Source organism: Apodemus sylvaticus, chromosome 22 (assembly GCF_947179515.1).
Source record: "Apodemus sylvaticus chromosome 22, mApoSyl1.1, whole genome shotgun sequence".
Classification (NCBI taxonomy): Eukaryota; Metazoa; Chordata; class Mammalia; order Rodentia; family Muridae; genus Apodemus; species Apodemus sylvaticus.
This window is the reverse complement of record NC_067493.1, coordinates 9,674,489-9,701,198: the sequence shown is the minus strand read 5'-3', so window position 1 is coordinate 9,701,198 and position 26,710 is coordinate 9,674,489. Positions and strand designations below refer to the sequence as shown.

The window sequence follows — 26,710 nt, the reverse complement described above, 5'->3', positions numbered from 1 at the left end:
GAACAATGCTCGTCTCAGCGATAGCTTGGTCAAGGAAAAAATAAAGAAAAATTAAAGACATTTTAGAATTTAATGAAAATGAAGACACATCATACCAAAACTTATGGGACACAATGAAGGCAGTGGTAAGAGGAAAACTCATAGCTCTGAGTGCCTCCAAAAAGAGAATGGCGAGAGCTTACACTAACAGCTTGACAGTGCACTTGAAAGCTCTAGAACAAAAGGAAGCAAATACCCCCAAGAAGAGTAGACAGCAGGAAATAATCAAACTTAGGGTTGAAATCAAGGAAACATAAACAAAAAGAATTATACAAAGAATCAACAAAACAAGGAGCTGGGTCTTTGAAAAAATCAACAAGATAGATAAGCCCTTAGCCAGACTAACCAGAGGGCACAGAGACAGTATACAATTTAATAAAATCAGAAATGAAAAGGGAGACATAAGAACAGAAACTGTGGAAATTCAAAAAAATCATCAGATCCTACTACGAGAGTTTATGCTCAACAAAGTTTGAAAACCTGGATGAAATGGACAACTTTCTAGATATACACCAAGTGCCAATGTTAAAACAGGATCAGATAAATCATCTAAATAGTCTTAAAGTCCTGAAGAAATAGAAGCAATCATTAATAGTCTCCCATCAAAAAAAAAAAAAAAAAAAAAAAAAAGAGTTGGGCGGCAGTGCAGCAGTGGCTGGTCCAGCTGAAGGGCCATCAGCAGTGGAACCAAGGTGACACAGGGTCCAGTTAGGCCCGGCGCCCACGACCACTGACCTTCTCTGGCCAGCCGGGCTGCAAGCAGCTGCGGATTTGCGGTGCCTTTTGCTGCACGGAAGCCACTTCAGAACTCAGCCTCCTGCCAGTCAGGAGAGGCTCACCTCCATCTTGGTTTCGGACTCCAGAGAGATCGGACAGACTGAGGTACACAAACATAACCCGAAGCCAACATCGCGGGCGTCTGAGCCCGACGAGCGTTGGCCTGCACCCAGGACCTGGGCTGTTCGGGTGCCATCGGGGTGCCAACCCAGCCAGGAGGTTTTTTTGCCCTGGCCGGCGCATGCGCCGCCATTTTGCCTACAGGACCCAGAGTGCTCGGGAAGGCAGAGACGGCTAACAAGCATAGCCTGAGGCTAACAAAGTTGGCGTCTAGGCCCCAACAGGCCCTGGACTGACCCCAAGAACTGGGCGGCTTGGTGGGCCATCTGTGTATCAACCCGCCCAGGAGGTTGTTAGCCCAGCAGACTCTCCCGGCGCTTTCGGGGAACGCGAATGCTCACGCCCGCCATCCTGGTCACCTGGCGGACCCCGTTGACAGTCATAGCCCAAGGGGAACTTTGCTCGGACTTTGGCCTCCCAGGCTTCTGCATGGACCCAGGGCCTGGGCAGCCAGGCTAACCTTGTGTGCGCCAGCCTGGTTGGGGGATCAGCTGCCTAGCAGAGTGATCAGCATGCAGGTGAGGTCCCAGCAGCGTACACCGTCTGCGCTCCCTGGGGGTGCACACAGACTCCATCTGGTTCACAGACACAATCTGGGGCAAAGCACACTTGAGCTGCAAGGGCACCCAAGAACACATCAGCAGGCCAACAGGGAGAAGTCGGTGTGCTCCAGTGAATCCAGCAGACCCCAGCGGGAGCCTTCGGGTGCCTGCTTTGGGATCTGAATGACCAGGGCCACAGCGCTCGGTCTCCAGGAAGTGCGGGAGACCCAGTATACACCCAGAGACAGTCTGGGAGCTCGCAGCATGGCTTGCTCCTGCGGCCCAGAGCTTGGTCCCAGTCCTGAGGCCTCTGGCAGGAGCCCTCAGCTCAACTCTCTCCACTTCCGGATCCAGATCAGCCTGGACAGCAAAACCACATCTCCAGGTCCTGCAAGAGGCAAGAGGGGCTTCCTGGCGGCCAGCTGGGAGAAGTCGGTGTGCTCCGGTGAATCCAGCAGGCACCAGCAGGAGCATTCGGGTGTCTGCTTCGGGATCTGAACAGCCTGGGCAACAGCACCCGGTCTCCAGGCAGTGCAGGAGGTAAGCTGTGAATCAGAGGCCACCTGGAAAGGGGCAGCTTGCACTGGTGAGTCCAGCACTGACAAGACCAACTAACACCAGTGAGAACTAGATGGCAAAAGGCAAACGCAGGAACGTCACTAACAAAAATCAAGGCAATATGGCAACATCTGAACCCAATTCTCCTCTACCAGCATGTCCTAGATACCCCATCACACCAGTAAAACAAGATTTGGATTTAAAATCACTGGTCATGATGCTGGTACAGGAACACATGAAGGACATACTTAAAGAAATACAGAAGAAAATGGATCAAAAGTTAGAAGCCCTTGCAAGGGAAACACAAAAATCATTGAAAGAAATCCAGGAGAATACAAAAGCCAAAAATGAGGAAACGCAGAAAACACTTAAAGAAATACAGGAGAACTTTGGTCAACAGGCTGAGGTCATGAAAGAGGAAACACAAAAATCTCTTAAAGAATTACAGGAAAGCACAAACAAGCCAGTGAAGGAGCTAAGCAAAACCATCCAGGATCTAAAATCAGAAGTAGAAACAACTAAGAAAACTCAAAGGGAGACAACTGTGGAGATAGAAAGCCTTGGGAAGAAATCAGGGGACAGAGATGCAAATATCAACAACAGAATACAAGAGATAGAAGAAAGAATTTCAGATGCTGAAGATTCCATAGAAACCATGGACTCAACAGTTAAAGAAAATGCAAAATGCAAAAAGCTTGTAACCCCAAATATCCAGGAAATCCAGGACACAATGAGAAGACCAAACCTAAGGATTATAGGCATATATGAAAGTGAAGATTTACAACTTAAAGGGCCAGCAAATATCTTCAATAAAATTATGGAAGAAAACTTCCCTAACCTAAAGAGAGAGATGCCCATGAATGTACAAGAAGCCTACAGAACTCCAAACAGACTGGACCAGAACAGAAATCCTTCCCGTCACATAATAATCAAAACACCAAATGTTCTAAACAAAGAAAGAATATTAAAGGCAGTAAGAGAAAAAGGCCAAGTAACATATAAAGGAAGACCTATCAGAATCACAGCAGACTTTTCCCCTGAGACTATGAAGGCTAGAAGGTCCTGGGCAGATCTCATGCAGACTCTAAGAGAACACAAATGCCAGCCAAAACTACTATATCCAGCAAAACTCTCAATTACCTTAGATGGAGAAACTAAGATATTCCATGACAAAACCAAGTTTACCCAATATCTATCCACAAACCCAGCCCTACAAAGGATAATAGGAGGAAAACACCAATACAAGGATGGAAACTTCACCCTGGAAAAAGCAAGATAGTAACCTTTCATCAAACCCAAAAGAAGGTAACCAATCAAATTTAAAAAATAACGTCAAAAATGATAGGTAGTAACAATCACTATTCCTTAATATCTCTTAACATCAATGGACTTAATGCCCCAATAAAAAGACATAGACTAACTGAATGGATACGTAAACAGGACCCTACATTTTGCTGCTTACAGGAAACATACCTCAGGGTCAAAGACAAACACTACCTTAGAGTAAAAGGCTGGAAGACAATTTTACAAGCAAATGGTCTCAGGAAACAAGCTGGAGTAGCCATTTTAATATCAGATAAAATTGACTTTCAACCCAAAGTCATCAAAAGAGACTCTGAGGGACACTTTTTGCTGGTCAAAGGAAAAATACAACAAGAAGAACTCTCAATCCTGAACATCTATGCTCCAAATGCAAGGGCATCCTCTTTCGTAAAAGAAACTTTATCGAAACTCAAAGCACACATTGCACCTAACACAATAATTGTGGGTGACTTCAACATTGCACTTTCCTCAATGGACCGATCAGGAAAACAGAAACTAAACAGGGACACAATGAAACTAATTGAAGCTTTGGACCAATTAGATTTAACATATATATATATATAGAACATTCTATCCTAAAGCAAAAGAATATACCTTTTTCTCAGCACCTCATGGTACCTTCTCCAAAATCAACCATATAATTGGTCACAAGATAGACCTCAACAAATATAAGAAGATCGAACTAATTCCATGCCTCCTATCAGATCACTATGGAGTAAAAGTGGTCTTCAATAGCAACAAAAACAACAGAAAACCCACATACACATGGAAACGGAACAATATTCTACTCAATGACACCTTGGTCAAGGAAGAAATAAGGAAAGAAATTAAAGACTTTTTAGAACACAATGAAAATGAAGACACAACATACCCAAATCTATGGGACACAATGAAAGCAGTGCTAAGAGGAAAACTCATAGCCCTGAGTGCCTCCAAAAAGAAAATGGAGAGAGCATACATTACCAGCTTAATGACATACCTGAAAGCCCTGGAACAAAAAGAAGCTATTTCACCCAGCAGGAGTAGAAGGCAGGAAATCATCAAACTCAGGGCCAAAATCAATCAAGTAGAAACAAAGAGAACCATACAAAGAATCAACAAAACCAGGAGCTGGTTCTTTGAGAAAATCAACAAGATAGATAAACCCTTAGCCAGACTGACCAAAGGGCACAGAGAAAGTATCCAAATTAACAAACTTAGAAATGAAAAGGGAGATATAACAACGGAAACTGAGGAAATCCAAAAAATCATCAGATCCTACTACAAGAGGCTGTACTCAACACAACTGGAGAATCTGAAGGAAATGGACAATTTCCTTGACAGATACCAATTACCAAAATTAAATGAGGACCAACTAGACCATCTAAACAGTCCCATAATGCCTAAAGAAATAGAAGGAGTCATAGAAAGTCTTCCAACCAAAAAAAAAAGCACAGGACCAGATGGTTTCAGTGCAGAATTCTATCAGACCTTCAAAGAAGAGTTAACACCAATACTCTTCAAACTATTCCACAAGATAGAAACAGAAGGAACACTACCCAATTCCTTCTACAAAGCCACAATTACGCTGATACCAAAACCACACAAAGAACCAACAAAGAAAGAGAACTTCAGACCAATTTCCCTTATGAACATCGATGCAAAAACACTCAATAAAATTCTTGCCAACCGAATCCAAGAACACATCAAAACGATCATCCACCATGGTCAAGTGGGCTTTATCCCGGGAATGCAGGGTTGGTTCAATATACGGAAATCCATCAATGCAATCCACTACATAAACAAACTCAAAGAAAAAAACACATGGTCATTTCATTGGATGCTGAAAAAGCATTTGACAAAATTCAGCATCCTTTCATGCTTAAAGTCTTGGAGAGAACAGGAATTCAAGGCCCATACCTAAACATAGTAAAAGTAATATACAGCAAACCGGTAGCCAGCATCAAACTAAATGGAGAGAAACTTGAAGCAATCCCACTGAAATCAGGGACCAGATAAGGCTGCCCCCTTTCTGCTTATCTTTTCAATATTGTACTTGAGGTACTAGCTCGGGCAATTCGACAACATAAGGAGGTCAAAGGGATACAAATTGGAAAGGAGGAAGTCAAACTATCATTATTTGCAGACGACATGATAGTCTACCTAAGTGACCCAAAAAACTCCACTAGAGAGCTCCTACAGCTGATAAACAACTTCAGCAAAGTGGCAGGTTATAAAATCAACTCAAGCAAATCAGTGGCCTTCCTATACTCAAAGGATAAGCAGGCTGAGAAGGAAATTAGGGAAATGACCCCCTTTACAATAGCCACAAACAGTATAAAGTATCTTGGGTTGACTCTTACCAAACATGTGAAAGATCTGTATGACAAGAACTTCAAGACTCTGAAGAAGGAAATGGAAGAAGACCTCAAAAAATGAGAAAACCTCCCATGCTCATGGATCAGTAGAATCAATCTAGTTAAAATTGCTATTTTGCCAAAAACAATATACAGATTCAATACAATACCCATCAAAATCCCAACTCAATTCTTCACAGAGTTAGAAAGAGCAATTATCAAATTCATCTGGAATAACAAAAAACCCAGGATAGCTAAAACTATTCTCAGCAACAAAAGAAAGTCTGGGGGAATCAGTATCCCTGACCTCAAGCAATACTACAGAGCAATAGTGTTAAAAACTGCATGGTTTTGGTACAGTGACAGGCAGGAGGATCAATGGAACAGGATTGAAGATTCAGAAATGAACCCACACACCTATGGCCACTTGATCCTCGACAAAGAGGCTGAAAACCTCCAATGGAAAAAAGATAGCCTTTTCAACAAATGGTGCTGGTTCATCTGGAGGTCAGCATGCAGAAGAATGCGAATTGATCCATCCTTGTCTCCTTGTACTAAGCTCAAATCCAAATGGATCAAGGACCTCCACATAAAGCCAGACACTCTGAAGCTAATAGAAAAGAAACTGGGGAAGACCCTTGAGGACATCGGTACAGGGAGAAAGTTTCTGAACAGAACACCAATAGCGTATGTTCTAAGAGCAAGAATTGACAAATGGGACCTCATAAAATTACAAAGTTTCTGTAAGGCAAAGGACACTATCAAGAGGACAAATCAGCAACCAACAAATTGGGAAAAGATCTTCACCAATCCTACATCAGATAGAGGGCTAATATCCAATATATATAAAGAACTCAAGAAGTTAGACTCCAGAAAACCTAACAACCCTATTAAAAAATGGGGTACAGAATTAAACAAAGAATTCTCACCTGAAGAACTTCGGATGGCGGAGAAGCATCTTAAAAAATGCTCAACTTCATTAGTCATTAGGGAAATGCAAATCAAAACAACCCTAAGATTTCATCTTACACCAGTCAGAATGGCTAAGATTAAAAAATTCAGGAGACAGCAGGTGTTGGAGAGGGTGGGGAGAAAGAGGAACACTCCTCCACTGCTGGTGGGGTTGCAAATTGGTACAACCACTCTGGAAATCAGTCTGGCGTTTCCTCTGAAAACTGGGCACCTCACTTCCAGAAGATCCTGTTATACCACTCCTGGGCATATACCCAGAGGATTCCCCACCATGTAATAAGGAGACATGCTCTACTATGTTCATAGCAGCCCTATTTATAATTGCCAGATGCTGGAAAGAACCTAGGTATCCCTCAATAGAAGAGTGGATGCAAAAATTGTGGTATAACTACACAATGGAGTACTATTCAGCCATTAGAAACAAATAATTCATGAAATTATTAGGCAAACGGATGGAGCTAGAGAACATCATACTAAGTGAGGTAACCCAGACTCAAAAGGTGAATCATGGTATGCACTCACTAATAAGTGGATATTAACCTAGAAACCTGGAATACCCCAAACATAATCCACACATCAAATGAGGTACAAGAAGAAAGGAGGAGTGGCCCCTTGTTCTGGAAAGACTCAGTGAAGCAGTATTCGGCAAAACCAGAACGGGGAAGTGGGAAGGGGTGGGTGGGAGGACAGGGGGAGAGAAGTGGGCTTACGGGACTTTCGGGGAGTGGGGTGCTAGAAAAGGGGAAATCATTTGAAATGTAAATAAAACATATATCGAAAAAAAAGGGAACAAAATACTCTTGGGAGCAATAAGGGAGACCATGTGTGGAACAGAGACTGAAGTAAAGGCCACCCAGAGACTGCCCTACCTGGGGACTCATCCTATAAACAGTCAACAAACCCCAACGCTACTATGGATGGCAAGAAGTGTATACCAAAAGGAGCATTCCATGGTTTTCTCTGGAGGGGTCCTGCCAGAGCCTTACAAATAGAGGCAGATGCTAACAACCAACTATTAGACTGGGCATGGGGTCCCCAGTGGAGGAGCTGGAGGGTGGTCTGGAGGAGCGGACGGAGTTTACAGCCCCATGGGAAGAACAATGATTTTGGCCACCCAGATGCCTCAAGACTCTCTGGGACCTGGACCATCAACTAAGGGGCACACATGGTTCCAGCCAAAAATGTGACAGAGGAAGGCCTTGTTGGGCATCAGTGGGAGGAATGGTCCTTGGTCACATAAAAGCTCAAAGAGGCCCCAACAAAGGTAAACTGAGAGGGGGAGGTGGGAGTGTGTTGGGTGGAGGGGCATATATCTGGAGACGGGGGAGGGAGGAAGGCTTGGAAGTCTTAGGGGAGGGGGAAATCGGGAAAGGTTTTACCATTGGCAATGTAAATGAAGATGATATTTAGTAAAAAGTCATTATTAGAATTTTTCCCATTTTATATTTTTATTTTCTATATTCTTTGTTTACATTCCAAATGATTTCCCCTTTCCCAGATCCCCCCTCCCCATATGTCCCATAAACCTTCTTCTCTCCACCCATTCTCCAATCACCTCCCTCCTTTTTCTCTGTTCTTATATTCCCCTCCAATGCTAGATCAATCCTTTCCAGGATCAGGACCCTCTCCATACTTCTTCATGGGAGTCATTTGTTATGCGATTTGTGCCTTGGGTATTCAGAGCTTCTGGACTAATTAATATCCACGTATCAGAGATTGCATTCCATGTGTATTCTTTTGTGATTGGGTTATCTCACTTAGGATGATATTTTCCATATCAAACCATTTGCCTAAAATTTTTTTGAATTCATTGTTTCCAATTGCTGAGTAGTATTCCATTGTGTAAATGTACCATATTTTCTGTATCCATTCCTCCTTTGAGGGACATCTGGGTTCTTTCCAGCTTCTGGCTATTATAAATAAGGCTGCTATGAACATAATGGAGTATGTGTCCTTATTGCAAGAGAGGGAATCCTTAAATGTAACATATTTTCTGTATCCATTCCTCCTTTGAGGGACATCTGAGTTCTTTCCAGCTTCTGGCTATTATAAATAAGGCTGCAATGAACATAATGGAGTATGTGTCCTTATTGCATGAGATGGAATCCTGTGAGTATATGCCCAGGACAGGTATAGCAGGGTCCTCCGGAAGTGTCATGTTGAGTTTTCTGAGGAACCGCCAGACTGATTTCCAAAGTGATTGTACCATCTTATAGCCTCACCAGCAGTGGAGGAGTGTTCCTCTTTCTCCACATCCTCGCCAACACCTGCTGTCTCCTGAGTTTTTGACCTTAGCCATTCTGACTGGTGTAAGGTGAAATCTCAGGGTTGTTTTTATTTGCATTTCCCTAATGACTAATGATGTTGAGCACTTCTTAAGGTGCCTCTCAGCCATCCAAATTTCTTCAGGTGAAAATTCTTTGTTTAGATCTGTACCCCATTTTTAATAGGGTTATTTGGTTCCCTGGGGTCTAACTTCTTGAGTTCTTTGTATATATATTGGATATTAGCCCTCTATCAGATGTAGGGTTGGTGAATATCCTTTCCCAATTTGTTGGTTTCCATTTTGTCCTTTTAACAGTGTCCTTTGCCTTTCAGAAACTTTGTAATTTTATGAGGTCCCATTTGTCAATTCTTGATCTTAAAGCATAAGCTATTGGTGATCTGTTCAGGAACTTTTCCCCCGTGCCCATGTCCTCAAGGGTCTTCCCCAGTTTCTTTTCTATTAGTTTCAGTATGTCTGGTTTTACATGGAGGTCCTTGATCCACTTGGAGTGAAGTTTAGTACATGGAGATAAGAATGGATCAATTCGCATTCTTCTGCATGCTGACCTCCAATTGATCCAGCACCATTTATTGAAAAGGCTATCTTTTTTTCTACTGGATGTTTTTTGCTCCTTTGTCAAAGATCAAGTGACCAAAAGTGTGTGGATTCATTTCTGGATCTTCAATTCTATTCCATTGATCCACTTGTCTGTCACTGTGCCAATTCCATGCAGTTTTTAACACTATTGCTCTGTAGTATTGCTTGAAGTCAGGGATACTGATTCCCCCAGAATTTCTTTTGTTGTTGAGAATAGTTTTAGCTATCCTGGGTTTCTTGTTATTCCAGATGAATTTGAGAATGGCTTTTTCTAACTCTGTGAAGAACTGAGTTGGGATTTTGATGGGTATTGCATTGAATCTGTAGATTGCTTTTGGCAAGATGGCCATTTTAACTATATTAATCCTGCCAATCCACGAGTATGGCAGATTTTTCCATTTTCTGAGGTCTTCTTCAATTTCCTTCTTCAGAGACCTGAAGTTCTTGTCATATAGTTCTTTCACTTGTTTGGTTAGAGTCATACCAAGATACTTTATATTGTTTGTGGCTATTTTGAAGGGTGTCGTTTCCCTAACTTCTTTCTCAGCCTGCTTATCCTTTGAGTATAGGAAGGCAACTGATTTGCTTGAGTTGATTTTATAACCAGTCACTTTGCTGAAGTTGTTTATCAGCTGTAAGTGTTCTCTGGTGGAGGTTTTCGGGTCATTTAAGTAGACTATCATGTCATCTGCAAATAGTGATAATCTGACTTTCCAATTTGTATTCCCTTGAACTCCTTGTGTTGTCTAATTGCTCTAGCTAGAACTTCCAGTACTATATTGAAAAGATATGGAGAGAGAGGACAGACTTGTCTAGTCCCTGATTTTAGTGGGATTGCTTCAAGTTTCTCTCCATTTAGTTTGATGTTGGCTACCGGTTTGCTGTATATTGCTTTAATTATGTTTAGGTATGGGCCTTGAATTCCTCTTCTTTCCAATACTTTTAGCATGAAAGGATGCTGGATTTTGTTGCAATGCTTTTTCTGCATCTAATGAGATGATCATATGGTTTTTTTTCTTTGAGTTTGTTTATGTAGTGGATAGCATTGATGGATTTCCTTATATTGAACCATCCCTGCATCCCTGGGATGAAGCCTACTTGATCATGGTGGATGATCGTTTTGATGTGTTCTTGCATTCGGTTGGCAAGAATTTTATTAAGTATATTTGCATCAATATTCCTAAGCGAAATTGGCCTGAAGTTCTCTTTCTTTGTTGGATCTTTGTGTGGTTTTGGTATCAGCGTAATTGTGGCTTCATAAAACGAGTTGGGTAGAGTTCCTTCTGTTTCTATTTTGTGGAATAGTTTGAAGAGTATTGGTGTTAGGTCTTCTATGACGGTCTGATAGAACTCTGCACTGAAACCATCTGGTCCAGTGCTTTTTTTGGTTGGGAGACTTTCTATGACCCTTTTTATTTCTTCAGGTGTTATGGGACTGTTTAGTTGATCTATTTGATCCTGATTTAGTTTTGGTATCAGATATCTGTCTAGGAAACTGTCCATTTCCTCCAGATTCTCCAGTTGTGTTGAGTATAGGCTTTTGTAGTAGGATCTAATGATTTTTTTGAATTTCCTCAGTTTCTATTGTTATATCTCCCTTTTCATTTCTAAGTTTGTTAATTTGGATACTTTCTCTGTGCCCTTTGGTCAGTCTGGCTAAGGTTTTATCTATCTTGTTGATTTTCTCAAAGAACCAGCTCCTGGTTTTGTTGATTCTTTGTATGATTCTCTTTGTTTCTACTTGATGGATTTCAGCCCTGAGTTTGATGATTTCCTGCCTTCTACTCCTCCTGGGTGAAATAGCTTCTTTTTGTTCCAGGGCTTTCAGGTGTGTCATTAAGCTGGTAATGTATGCTCTCTCCATTTTCTTTTTGGAGGCCCTCAGGGCTATGAATTTTCCTCTTAGCATTGCTTTCATTGTGTCCCATAGATTTGGTTATGTTGTGACTTCATTTTCATTGTGTTCTAAAAAGTCTTTAATATCTTTCTTTATTTCTTCCTTGACCAAGGTATCATTGAGTAGAATATTGTTCCGTTTCCACGTGTATGTGGGTTTTCTGTTGTTTTTGTTGCTATTGAAGACCACTTTTACTCCATAGTGATCTGATAGGAAGCATGGAATTAGTTCGATCTTCTTATATTTGTTGAGGTCTGTCTTGTGATCAATTATATGGTCGATTTTGGAGAAGGTACCATGAGGTGCTGAGAAAAAGGTATATTCTTTTGCTTTAGGATAGAATGTTCTATATATATCTGTTAAATCTAATTGGTCCAAAGCTTCAATTAGTTTCATTGTGTCCCTGTTTAGTTTCTGTTTTCCTGATCGGTCCATTGAGGAAAGTGCAGTGTTGAAGTCATCCACAATTATTGTGTTAGGTGCAATGTGTGCTTTGAGCTTTAATAAAGTTTCTTTTATGAAAGAGGGTGCCCTTGCATTTGAAGCATAGATGTTCAGGATTGAGAGTTATTCTTGTATTTTTCCTTTAACCAGCAAGAAGTGTCCCTCAGAGTCTCTTTTGATGGCTTTGGGTTGAAAGTCAATTTTATCTGATATTAAAATGGCTACTCCAGCTTGTTTCCTGAGACCATTTGCTTGTAAAATTGTCTTCCAGCCTTTTACTCTAAGGTACAGTTTGTCTTTGACACTGAGGTGTGTTTCCTGTATGCAGCAAAATGTAGAGTCCTGTTTACGTATCCATTCGGTTAGTCTATGTCTTTTTATTGGGGCATTGAGTCCATTGATGTTAAGAGATATTAGGAATAGTGATGGTTACTTCCTGTCATTTTTGACGTTATTTTTTAAATTTGATTGCTTAATCTTCTTTTGGGTTTGATGAAAGGTTACTATCTTGCTTTTTCCAGGGTGAAGTTTCCCTCCTTGTATTGGTGTTTTCCTCCTATTATCCTTTGTAGGGCTGGGTTTGTGGATAGATATTGGGTAAACTTGGTTTTGTCATGGAATATCTTAGTTTTGATGTTGAGCACTTCTTAAGGTGCCTCTCAGCTGTCCAAATTTCTTCAGGTGAAAATTTTTTGTTTAGTTCTGTACCCCATTTTTAATAGGGTTTTTGGTTCCCTGGGGTCTACTTCTTGAGTTCTTTGTATGTATTGGATATTAGCCCTCTATCAGATGTAGGGTTGGTGAATATTCTTTCCCAATTTGTTCTTGCCGTTTTGTCCTTTTAACAGTGTCCTTTGCCTTACAGAAACTTTGTAATTTTATGAGGTCCCATTTGTCAATTCTTGATCTTAGAGCATAAGCTATTGGTGTTCTGTTCAGGAACTTTTCCCCTGTGCCCATGTCCTCAAGGGTTTTCCCCAGTTTCTTTTCTATTAGTTTCAGGGTGTCTGGTTTTACATGGAGGTCCTTGATCCACTTGGAGTGAAGTTTAGTACATGGAGATAAGAATGGATCAATTCACATTCTTCTGCATGCTGACCTCCAATTGAACCAGCACCATTTGTTGAAAAGGCTATCTTTTCTCCACTGGATGTTTTCGGGTCCTTTGTCGAAGATCAAGTGACCATAGGTGTATGGATTCATTTCTGGGTCTTCAATTCTATTCCATTGGTTCACTTGTCTGTCACTGTGCCAATACCATGCAGTTTTTAACACTATTGCTCTGTAGTATTGCTTGAAGTCAGGGATACTGATTCCCCCAGAATTTCTTTTGTTCTTGAGAATAGTTTTAGCTATCCTGGGTTTTTTGTTTTTCCAGAAGAATTTGAGAATTCCTTTTTCTAACTATGTGAAGAACTGAATTGGGATTTTGATGGGGAATTATGTTGAATATGTAGATTGCTTTTGGCAAAATGGCCATTTTAACTATATTGTTTCTGCTGATCCATGAGCATGGGAGGTTTTCCCATTTTTTTGAGGTCTTCTTCCATTTCCTTCTTCAGAGTCTTGAAGTTCTTGTCATACAGATCTTTCACATGTTTGGTAAGAGTCACCCCAAGATACTTTATACTGTTTGTGGCTATTGTGAAGGGGGTCATTTCCCTAATTTCTTTCTCAGCCTGCTTATCCTTTGAGTATAGGAAGGCCACTGATTTGCTTGAGTTGATTTTATAACCTGACACTTTGCTGAAGTTGTTTATCAGCTGTAGGAGTTCTCTAGTGTAGTTTTTTGGGTTACTTAGGTAGACTATCATGTCATCTGCAAATAATGATAGTTTGATTTCTTCCTTTCCAATTTGTATCCCTTTGACTTCCTTATGTTGTCGAATTGCCCGAGGTAGTACCTCAAGTACGATATTGAAAAGATAAGGAGAAAGTGGGCAGCCCTGTCTAGTCCCTGATTTTAGTGGGATTGCTTCAAGTTTCTCTCTGTTTAGTTTGATGCTGGCTACCGGTTTGCTGTATATTGCTTTAACGAAGTTAAGTATGGGCCTTGAATTCCTGTTCTTTCCAAGACTTTAAGCATGAAAGGATGCTGAATTTTGTCAAATGCCTTTTCAGCATCCAATGAAATGACCATGTGGTTTTTTTTCTTTGAGTTTGTTTATGTAGTGGATTGCATTGATGGATTTCCGTATATTGAACCAACCCTGCATCCCTGGGATAAAGCCTACTTGATTATGGTGGATGATCGTTTTGATGTGTTCTTGGATTCGGTTGGCAAGAATTTTACTGAGTATTTTTGCATTGATGTTCCTAAGGGAGGCTGGTCTGAAGTTTTCTTTCTTTCTTTTTTTTTTTTTTTATTTATTATTATATGTAAGTACACTATAGCTGTCTCCAGAAGAGGGTGTCAGACCTCATTAAGGATGGTTGTGAGCCACCATGTGGTTGCTGGGATTTGAACTCAGGACCTCTGGAAGAACAGACGGTGCTCTTAACCGCTGAGCCATCTCTCCAGCCCCTGAAGTTTTCTTTCTTTGTTGGATCTTTGTGTGGTTTTGGTATCAGCGTAATTGTGGCTTCGTAGAAGGAATTGGGTAGTGTTCCTTCTGTTTTTATTTTGTGGAATAGTTTGAAGAGTATTGGTGTTAGGTCTTCTTTGAAGGTCTGATAGAATTCTGCACTGAAACCATCTGGTCCTGTGCTTTTTTTGGTTGGAAGACTTTCTATGACCCCTTCTATTTCTTTAGGGGTTATGGGACTCTTTAGATGATCTATTTGGTCCTGATTTAATTTTGGTATTTGGTATCTGTCTAGGAAATTGTTCATTTCCTCCAGATTCTCCAATTGTGCTGAGTATAGGCTTTTGTAGTAGGATTTGATATTTTTTGGATTTCCTCAGTTTCTGTTGTAATATCTGCCTTTTCATTTCTAATTTTGTTAATTTGGATACTTTTTCTGTGCCCTTTGGTCAGTCTGGCTAAGGGTTTATCTATCTTGTTGATTTTCTCAAAGAACCAGCTCTTGGACTCGTTGATTCTTTGTATAGTTGTCTTTGCTTCCACTTGATTGATTTCAGCCCGGAGTTTGATGATTTCCTGTCTTCTATTCCTCCTGGGTGAAATAGCTTCTTTTTGTTCCAGGGCTTTTAGGTGTGTCATTAAGCTGCTAATATATGCTCTCTCCATTTTCTTTTTGGAGGCACTCAGGGCTATGAGTTTTCCTCTTAGCACTGCTTTCATTGTGTCCCAAAGATTTGGGTATGTTGTGCCTTCATCTTCATTAAATTCTAAAAAGTCTCTGATTTCTTTCTTTGGCCATCGTGTTTTTGTGTATAGTATTGTTCAGCCTCCATGTGTATGTGGGCTTTCTGTTGTTTTTGTTGCTATTGAAAACCACTCTTACACCATAGTGATCTGATAGGAGGCATGGGATTAGTTTGATCTTCTTGTATTCGTTGAGGTCTGTCTTGTGACCAATTATATGGTCGATTTTGGAGAAGGTACCATGAGGTGCTGAGAAAAAGGTATATTCTTTTGTTTTAGGATAGAATGTTCTCTATATGTATCTGTTAAATCTAATTGGTCCAAAGCTTCAATTAGTTTCATTGTGTCCCTGTTTAGTTTCTGTTTTCCTGATCGATCCATTGAGGAGAGTGGAGTGTTGAAGTCCCCCACAATTATTGTGTTAGGTGCAATGTGTGCTTTGAGCTTTAGTAAAGTTTCTTTTACGAATGAGGGTGCCCTTGTATCTGGAGCATAAATGTTCAGAATTGAAAGTTCTTCTTGGTGGATTTTTCCTTTGACCAGCATGAAGTGTCCCTCAGAGTCTCTTTTGATGACTTTAGGTTGAAAGTCAATTTTATCTGATATTAGAATGGCTACTCTGGCTCGTTTCCCGAGACCATTGGCTTGTAAAATTTTCTTCCAGCCTTTTACTCTAAGGTAGTTTTTGTCTTTGACATTTAGGTGTGTTTCCTGTATGCAGCAAAATGTAGGGTCCTGTTTCCTTATCTAGTCTGTTGGTCTATGTCTTTTTATTGGGGAATTGAATCCATTGATGTTAAGAGGTATTAAAGAATAGTGATTATTACTTCCTGTCATTTTTGATGTTATTTTTATATTTGAATGGTTATCTTCTTTTGGGTTTGATGAAGGAAGGTTACTATCTTACTTTTTCCAGGGTGTAGTTTCCCTCCTTTTATTGGAGTTTTCCTCCTATTATTCTTTGTAGAGCTGGGTTTGTGGAAAGATATTGTGTAACTTTGGTTTTGTCATGGAATGTGTTGGTTTCTCCATCTATTGTGATTGAGAGTTTTGCTTGGTATAGTAGTCTTGGCTGACATTTGTGTTCTCTTAGAGTCTGCATGAGATCTGCCCAGTGTCTTCTAGCTTTCATGGTCTCTGGTGAAAAGTCTGGTGTGATTCTGATAGTTCTTCCTTTATATGTTACTTGGCCTTTTTCTTTTACTGACTTTAATATTCTTTCTTTGTTTAGTGCATTTGGGGTTTTAATTATTATGTGGCGAGAGGTATTTCTGCTCAGATCCAGTCTGTTTGGAGTTCTGTAGGCTTCTTGTATATTCATAGGTATCTCTCTCTTTAAGTTGGGAAAGTTTTCTTCCATAATTTTGTTAAAGATATTTGCTGGCCCTTTCAGTTGTAAATCTTCACTCTCATCTATACCTATAATCCTTAGGTTTGGTCTTCTCATTGTATCCTGGATTTCCTGGATGTTCTGGGATACAAGCTTTTTGCATTTTGCATTTTCTTTGACTGTTGAGTCAATGGTTACTATGGCCTCTTCGGCGTCTGAAATTCTTTCTTCCATCTCTTGTATTCTGTTGTTTATATTTGCATCTATGGCCCCTGATTTCTTCTCAAGGTTTTCTATCTCCAAAGTTGTCTCCCTTTGTGATTTCTTAGTTGTTTCTACTTCTGTTTTTAGATCCAGGATGGTTTTGCTCAATTCCATCATTTGTTTGTTTGTGTTTTCTTGTAATTCTTTAAAAGATTTTTGTGTTTCCTATTTCATGACTTCTGCCTCTTGACTCAAGTTCTCCTGCATTTCTTTCTTTCTTTCTTTCTTTCTTTCTTTCTTTCTTTCTTTCTTTCTTTCTTTCTTTCTTTCTTTCTTTCTTTCTTTTTTTTTTTGCGTTTCTTCTTTATTGGCTTCTACCTCTTGAGCCTTATTCTCCTGCATTTCTTTAAGTGATTTTTCTGTTTCCATTATACCGGTTTCTAGCTTATTCATGTTCCCCTGTATTTCTTTAAGAGATTCATTTATGTCCTTTTTGTGTTCTTCTAGCAGCATCACGATCAGTGATTTTAAATCCAAATCTTGTTTCTCTGTTGTGTTGGCATAACCAGGACTTGCTGATGTTGGAGAGTTTGGTTCAGATGCTGCCATATTGCCTAGATTTCTGTTAGTAGCTTTCCTGCGTTTGCCCTTTCCCATTTTGTTCTCTGGAGTTAGTTGGTCTTGTCCCTGTCTGGTGTTTGGGCCTCCTGAAGGGCTCTGGGGCTATTACTGCAACACTATATGGCTGGGTTTCCCCTGTAGCTGATTGCTGATGTGCTGTCTTCCTCTTGGGTGCCCTTGCAGCTCTAGTGTGCTTTGCCCCAGATTGTGTCTGTGAACCAGATGGAGTCCGTTTGCACCTTCAGGGAGTGCTGATGGTGTATGCTGCCTGGACCTTTTCCGAATGCTGATCACTCTGCTGGGCAGCCGATCTCCCAACCGGGTTGGTGCACACAAGGCTAGCCTGGCTGCTCAGGCCCTGGGTCCAGGTAAAAGCCTGGGAGGCCAAGGTCCGAGCAAAGTTCCCCTCGGGCTATGACTGTTAATTTGGTCTGTCAGGTGGCCAGGATGGCAGGCATGTGCGCTCGCGCTCCCTGAAAGTGCTGGGAGAGTCTGCTGGGCTAACAACCTCCTGGGCGGGTTGACACACAGTTCCTGGGGTCAGTCCAGGGCCTGTTGGGGCCTAGACCCCCACTTTGTTAGCCTCAGGCTTTGCCTGCTAGAGCTCTCTGGTGTCCTGTAGGCAAAATGGCGGCGCGCGCGCCTGCACGGGCAAAAAAACATCCTGGTTGGGTTGGCACCCTGATGGCCCCCCGAACAGCCCATGGCCTGGGTACAGGCCAACGCCCTTCGGGCTTAGACCCCTGCGATGTTGGCCTCGGGTTATGTTTGTGTACCTCAGTCTGTCCCATCTCTCTGGAGTCTGAAACCAAGATGGAGGCGAGTCTCTCGTGACTGGCAGGAGGCAGAGTTCTGATGTGGCTTCTGTGCAGTGAAAGGCACCGTAAATCCGCAAGTGCTTGCAGCCCGGCTGGCCAGCGAAGGTCAGTGGTCGTGGGCGCAGGGCCTAACTGGACCCTGTGTCGCCTTGGTTCCACTGCTGATGGCCCTTTGGCTGGACCAGCCACTGCTGCACTGCTGCCACCGTGCCGCCGCCGCTTCCCAAGAATTTTATTAAGTATTTTTGCATCAATATTCATAAGAGAAATTGGCCTGAAATTCTCTTTCTTTGTTGGATCTTTGTGTGGTTTTGGTATCAGCGTAATTGTGGCTTCATAAAGCGAGTTGGGTAGATTCCTTCTGTTTCTATTTTGTGGAATAGTTTGAAGAGTATTGGTGTTAGGTCTTCTATGAAGGCCTGATAGAATTCTGCACTGAAAACATCTGGTCCAGTGCTTTTTTTCGTTGGGAGACTTTCTATGACCCTTTTTATTTCTTCAGGTGTTATGGGACTGTTTAGTTGATCTATTTGATCCTGATTTAGTTTTGGTGTCAGATATCTGTCTAGGAAACTGTCCATTTCCTCTAGATTCTCCAGTTGTGCTGAGTATAGGCTTTTGTAGTAGGATCTAATGATTTTTTTGAATTCCCTCAGTTTCTATTTTTATATCTTCCTTTTCATTTCTAAGTTTGTTAATCTGGATACTGTCTCTGTGCCCTTTGGTTAGTCTGGCTAAGGGTTTATCTATCTTGTTGATTTTCTCAAAGAACCAGCTCTTGGTTTTGTTGATTCTTTGTATGGTTCTCTTTGTTTCTACTTGATTGATTTCAGCTCTGAGTTTGATGATTTCCTGCCTTCAACTTCTCCTGGGTGAAATAGCTTCTTTTTGTTCCAGGGCTTTCAGGTGTGTTGTTAAGCTCTTAGTGTATGCTCTCTCCATTTTCTTTTTGGTGGAACTCAGGGCTATGAGTTTTCCTCTTAGCACTGCTTTCATTGTATTCCATAGATTTCGTTGTTTCTTCATTTTCATTAAATTCTAAAAAGTCTTTAATTTCTTTCTTTATTTCTTCCTTGACCAAGGTATCATTGAGTAGAGTATTGTTCAGTTTCCATGTGTATGTGGGATTTCTGTTTTTGTTGCTATTGAAGACCACTTTTACTCCATAGTGATCTGATAGGAGGCATGGGATTAGTTTGATCTTCTTATATTTGTTGAGGTCTGTCTTGTGACCAATTATATGGTCGATTTTGGAGAAGGTACCATGAGGTGCTAAGAAAAAGGTATATTCTTTTTCTTTAGGGTGAAATGTTCTATATATATCTGTTAACTCTAATTGGTCCAAAGCTTCAATTAGTTTCACTGTGTTGCTGTTCAGTTTCTGTTTTCCTGATTGGTCCATTGAGGAAAGTGCAGTGTTGAAGTCACCCACAATTATTGTGTTAGGTGCAATGTGTGCTTTGAGCTTTAGTAAAGTTTCTTTTATGAATGAGGGTGCCCTTGCATTTGGAGCATAGATGTTCAGGATTGAGAGTTCTTCATGTTGTATTTTTCCTTTGACCAGCAAGAAGTGTCCCTCAGAGTCTCTTTTGATGACGCTGTGTTGAGAGTCAATTTTATCTGATATTAGAATGGCTACTCCAGCTTGTTTCCTGAGACCATTTGCCTGTAAAATTGTCTTCCAGCCTTTTACTCTAAGGTAGTGTTTGTCTTTGACACTGCGGTGTGTTTCCTGTATGCAGCAAAATGTAGGGTCCTGTTTATGTATCCGGTCGGTTAGTCTATGTCTTTTTATTGGGGCATTGAGCCCATTGATGTTAAGAGATATTAAGGAATAGTAATTATTACTTCCTGTCAATTTTGATGTTATTTTTAAAATTTGATTGGTTATCTTCATTTGGGTTTGAAGAAAGAACTTTACTATCTTGCTTTTTCCAGGGTGAAGTTTCCCTCCTTGTTTTTTTTTTTTTTTTGTTTTGTTTTTTTTTTTTTTTATTTTCTTTTTTTTTTTATTCGATATAATTTATTTACATTTCAAATGATTTCCCCTTTTCTAGCCCCCCCCCCACTCCCCGAAAGTCCCGTAAGCCCCCTTCTCTTCCCCTGTCCTCCCTCCCACCCCTTCCCAGTTCCCCGTTCTGGTTTTGCCAAATACTGTTTCACTGAGTCTTTCCAGAACCAGGGACCACTCCTGCTTTCTTCTTGTATCTCATTTGATGTGTGGATTATGTTTTGGGTATTCCAGCTTTCTAGGTTAATAACCACTTATTAGTGAGTGCATACCATGATTCACCTTTTGAGTCTGGGTTACCTCACTTAGTATGATGTTCTCTAGCTCCATCCATTTGCCTAAGAATTTCATGAATTCATTGTTTCTAATGGCTGAATAGTACTCCATTGTGTAGATATACCACATTTTTTGTATCCACTCTTCTGTTGAGGGATACCTGGGTTCTTTCCAGCATCTGGCAATTATAAATAGGGCTGCTATGAACATAGTAGAGCATGTATCCTTATTACATGGTGGGGAATCCTCTGGGTATATGCCCAGGAGTGGTATAGCAGGATCTTCTGGAAGTGAGGTGCCCAGTTTTCGGAGGAACCGCCAGACTGCTTTCCAGAGTGGTTGTACCAATTTGCAACCCCACCAGCAGTGGAGGAGTGTTCCTCTTTCTCCGCACCCTCTCCAACACCTGCTGTCTCCTGAATTTTTAATCTTAGCCATTCTGACTGGTGTAAGATGAAATCTTAGGGTTGTTTTGATTTGCATTTCCCTAATGACTAATGAAGTTGAGCATTTTTTAAGATGCTTCTCCGCCATCCGAAGTTCTTCAGGTGAGAATTCTTTGTTTAACTCTGTACCCCATTTTTTAATAGGGTTGTTCGGTTTTCTGGAGTCTAACTTCTTGAGTTCTTTATATATATTGGATATTAGCCCTCTATCTGATGTAGGATTGGTGAAGATCTTTTCCCAATTTGTTGGTTGCCGATCTGTCCTCTTGATGGTGTCCTTTGCCTTACAGAAACTCTGTAACCTTATGAGGTCCCATTTGTCAATTCTTGCTCTTAGAGCATACGCTATTGGTGTTCTGTTCAGAAACTTTCTCCCTGTACCGATGTCCTCAAGGGTCTTCCCCAGTTTCTTTTCTATTAGCTTCAGAGTGTCTGGCTTTATGTGGAGGTCCTTGATCCATTTGGATTTGAGCTTAGTACAAGGAGACAAGGATGGATCAATTCGCATTCTTCTGCATGCTGACCTCCAGTTGAACCAGCACCATTTGTTGAAAAGGCTATCTTTTTTCCATTGGATGTTTTCAGCCTCTTTGTCGAGGATCAAGTGGCCATAGGTGTGTGGGTTCATTTCTGGATCTTCAATCCTGTTCCATTGATCCTCCTGCCTGTCACTGTACCAATACCATGCAGTTTTTAACACTATTGCTCTGTAGTATTGCTTGAGGTCAGGGATACTGATTCCCCCAGAATTTCTTTTGTTGCTGAGAATAGTTTTAGCTATCCTGGGTTTTTTGTTGTTCCAGATGAATTTGATAATTGCTCTTTCTAACTCTGTGAAGAATTGAGTTGAGATTTTGATGGGTATTGCATTGAATCTGTATAGTGCTTTAGGCAAAATGGCCATTTTAACTATATTGATTCTACCGATCCATGAGCATGGGAGGTTTTCCCATTTTTTGAGGTCTTCTTCCATTTCCTTCTTCAGAGTCTTGAAGTTCTTGTCATAGATGAGAGTGAAGATTTACAACTTAAAGGGCCAGCAAATATCTTCAATAAAATTTGATATTAACTATTATAATAAACAATGACGGACAAGTGTATAAATTCCTACATTATTTTTCTACTATAAATTGTGTATTATTTTGGCCTGTCAGAAATGCATAGTTTTGCTACATAGTAGCCCTTTATCTATGGTACTCAAACTAGCAGCTGCCCCTTCTCAAATGGCTAAATTAGAAACACAGTGTGGTGCCCAGGATTCTGATCTGTAATCAGATCTCTGGAAGATACACAGGTTTAATAAGGACTAAAAACAACTGATCTGGGACAACCAAACTTCAAGCTCACAAAATCCTTCAACAGCTGTTTGGAAATTTTAGTGACTCTATGTCCCAGGTGACATGGAGTCAAAGTAAATGAACTAGCTTGGTCTAAGTCCAAACTTCCATTTCAAAGGAAAGTACACCTCTAAGTCCACCCCATCTCCTCACGAAGACAGCTCACCACAATTGTTCTCTAGGGATATAATTAGGTTTAAAAATTTGCAATTGCAAACAAGAACTGTCAGAAACTGCAGATCAGCTTGAAGAGCTACACACACAAGACATCCTGGAGTAAGTTTGGCCAATTTGGATGAGGAAACAAGTATTTTATGGAAATTCTATCACAACCTTGCAGTAGTTTGGAAAATCAAGATTATCATTATAACAAGGAAGCAAGGACACCTTACTGAAAGTAAACAGGTTTCTAAAATTCATGTAAACATAAGAGATCATGTGAGAAGACTAGTGAATGAGAAAAGTTAACATGTTACATTTCTGCATATGTGACATATCTGTAAACAGTTAAAGCACTTCTTCAAAGCTCTCAGATGTCAAAAACAGAGACAGCACAAGGTAGACAAGCTCAATGTGATTGTTACACTGTACCTGTGTCTGTTTTGAGATGTGTACATTTTTACAACTCAACATCAATATTGCTATTTAAGTTACTAACCCTTAAAATTTTACTATTAAAATATTTAGCTCCAAGCTGATAAAACTACCTGTATAAATCAAGGGAGTCCTGTTTCAGGAAGGAGTCAAATATGCCTCCTCTCTCATATGTAGGAATGATCAGCATTACTCAGATTTCTTAGCTCTTTGTGCTGGATTCACATAACAGATTAAAAGATTAATATTAAATGAACCAGTTATGTTTGTCAGATTAAAATGTTAATTTAAGTGAACCAATGTAAAATAAATTATGAACAATAATTATAAATATGTTTATCATTTGACCAACCTCAAAGAAAGACGCTATCAAAGCAAAGAATCCGAAAAGTTGAAAACTGTGAGAAACATAAGGGAGATTTGTTCTGATTTCTTTTGTGTATATGAGGTATTGAAGAAATCAAACAGTAAGAGGATATTCTAGAAAGATTCAAGTTATTACTGAGATACATAGAGTAGGAGACACAAGACTTTCAAACTCAAAAGTTGTACCAGATGATACAAAAGTTATTTAGTTTATTTAACAGTGATTTTTCCCCCTATAAATGGAGGATCTTCCCATGGAGATCACAGTGGTTTAAATTATCATGTCATGATTGGCTCTAGGACCACTTTAATTACAATCAAATTACAATGTCCTATCAAATAATTGAATGTATGTTTGGGATTATTTGGGTCAAGTTCATTCTAACAAAAGAGGTGTGAGGGAGGTGGAGTGAGTTTGTTCTGTCACAAGAGAGATGTCACTTAATGTAAAATGCCTCAAGACTGAAAAGGATGACCTCAAATTTTATTCTGTAATTACATTTGTAAGCACACAATTTTTAGGTAGATAAAAAATGTATCTGATGATATTTCACAGCACTAAAACTTCAAAAGACCAACAGAGCATATTTTCATTCATTGCACAAAACTCACTAGTGGAAAAAAATATGCAGGAAGCTGACACACCATTAAATTCTTATCTGTCATCAAACACCAACATTCATCTTGCAAGGGAAGAATGATGGATTATTTTTAATCCCTCAAATATCAAAACAAAGGACAATGAACTAAAACACGACTTCTATCTGAAACATAAATGACTTTAAATTTACAGTCTTTTATTGGATACTGGCCATTTTCTTCCACATCTTAAACTACCTCAAATCACCAGCTGTCTTTGCAATTGTCTTTGCTTATGATAATTGCTAATAACTGTTTGATGGCTACACCTGAGGTTAGTAGTACAGGCTGGAGTGAAATAAAAACAGAGTTCAAAGGGAAACAATTTGAGCTCTAAAACACTCCTTAAAATGAAGTAGGGTATGCAAATTGAGAGTGGGATGTGAATATTAGCCTTGAACAAGTGTTTTTGTTCTTGATTTCAATAATACCCACATGGTAATTTAAGAGCAGTAAAACTATCATTTTTACACTTGATATGACCAATAACCTCTTGCAGTAACAGTTTTGTTCACTAAGAGAGAATAGCTGTTTCTAGTGGACACCCAAACATATTTTAATTTCTGGTATATTTCTTATAAATGCCCACTTCATTTGCCACAATGGTATTTAATTCTATGTTCAAAAACTTCTCATCCATAGTCTATCACTGTGTGTTTATTGATGACTTAAAGAAAATCAATGGGTTTCAACTGTGGGCGTGGAACAGTGCTTTTTCATGGAGCAAACACAACCACATTCCTTGAGAGAACCAGTGATGGAGCACATGTACATGTACCTGTAACTACTGCTTTATGAGTGGATAGTGTGAGATCTATGGAGATGAGAAAAATGAGCTCTCACTTATGTTTATCAACAAGTACAGTATAGATAGATGATAGATAAATACAGAGATAATAGATCTAGATAGAATATAATATAGTATATACAGCAATTATTAAAATAAATTTTGATAAATAATGCCTAAGGGTCTTTCTACTGCATTTAATATATTATTCTATTCTCCAGCTCCTAAGACAACTTCTGTAACCAAAATAATTATGGAAAATATAACCACAATGAACAGATTTCTCCTCCTGGGTTTCTCTGACAACCATGACCTGCAGATCTTGCATGCTTTGTTCTTCTTGGTGACATACCTATTCGGCTCAGCAGGTAACTTCATAATTATCACCATTACATCACTGCATCCACAGCTCCACTCTCCAATGTATTACTTTCTGAAGCACCTTTCCATTCTGGACCTCTCATCCCTCTCTGTCACAGTCTCCAGTATGTTGACAGTTTACTGGCAGGATGTGGCTATATTTCATATGGACAGTGCATGCTGCAGATTTTTTTCTTTGAAGCTTTTGCCTGGGGTGAGGTGGCCATTCTCACAGTGATATCATATGATTGTTATGTGGCTGTTTGCCTTCCACTCCACTATGAGGTCATCATGTGTCCCAAAAAGTGTACATGGGCTGTGACAGGAGTATGGCTAAGCACTGGCATACTAGGAACCCTGTATATAGCAACCATATCCTTTATCAGATTCTGTAGGGCCAAAATAATTCACCAATTATTCTGTGATGTCCCCCAGTTGCTCAAGCTCTCCTGCTCTAATGATCAACTTGTAACAATGGGAGTGGTCCATTTTTTGTCTGTAATGGCCTTTGTCTGCTTTATTGGGATTGCCATCTCCTATGTCCACATACTTTCCACAGTTCTCAGGATGCCCTCTGCTGAAAGCAGGTCTAAGGTCTTCTTTACTTGCCTGCCCCATCTTTTTGTTGTTTCATTGTTTCTTTCTACAGGAACCTTTGCATATCTAAACCCGACCTCAGACTCTCCAACTGCTTTGGAGTCCTTATTATCTATCTTTTACACAGTACTACCTCCAACAATCAACCCTGTTATTTATAGTCTAAGAAATGAGACCATAAAGAGTGTTGTAGGGAAGTTACTGTTGAGTACAAAATTCACTGTTAGAATCATTTTGCCTTGTTGCTACTGACTGTTCGTTTATATAAAGGATAGGATTTCTTTAAACTGTAATGTTAATGAAGGACGATGTTTGGGGTTTTTTTCTATAGATAAACTACATTGTATAACACTCATCCTTAAGGAAGTACAATGTCTTATTTCTTTGCATTTTAAGACAAAAACTGTTCTTTCTTCAAATCAATAAAAATATTAAAAGCCTTGTAATAGATTCACCACTTACCTGCTAATGCATCCACACAGAAACACACACAAACACACACTGACATTCTCAGTATATTTCATAATGCTTTTAAAGAGACAATATTACAATAATAAAAAGAATGAAAGTAATACTCTTAACCCCATTTTCATTCACCAACTAATAATTTTTAAGTCAACCATTTATTTCTGAATTTTTATTTTAAACTCATTTTAACTATCAATATAGATATTGGTATAAATGTATATGATATCACTAGGTAAACATGCATGATATTACAGTTGTACTTTTCCTAAATTAGTTTTCAATGCATATTAAAATTTATCTATATATACTGCCTCTTACATTTATAAATATCTTCAATATTATTATAAAGAATAATAACAATTCAAGTTTATTCTTTATAACTTTAAAGAATAGATTTATTGAGTCAAAGTATGCCAGGAACCTCCCAGGCTGTAGTGTATTGAAAGGAGATACAGAGACAGACTCAAGTGTAGCTTTAAAGACTGATGGTCTCCAGATGTTCTAGCTCACTAACTATGCTCAATGTTTGTTGATAACTTCTAAAAAGTCTTAAAAACTTTCTAGCTCTTTCTGAGAGTTAAAAGCTACTGGCTTAGGTGATTAATGCCTGTAGCCTAACAGTGGGGATTAAGTAATGAATTAATTGCTAGAGCCTTTTCCCTTGTATCCAAATACCTCTTGCTTGTCAGGCTAGAGGGAAGCTTGGAACAGTTAAA

General features: G+C 39.8%; 1 pseudogene; it reads left to right on the top strand.

Moving 5' to 3' along the window:
* Positions 1 to 24,741: 24,741 nt before the first annotated feature.
* Positions 24,742 to 25,778, top strand: LOC127673280 (olfactory receptor 14J1-like; annotated as a pseudogene).
* The last annotated feature ends 932 nt before the right edge of the window (positions 25,779 to 26,710 follow it).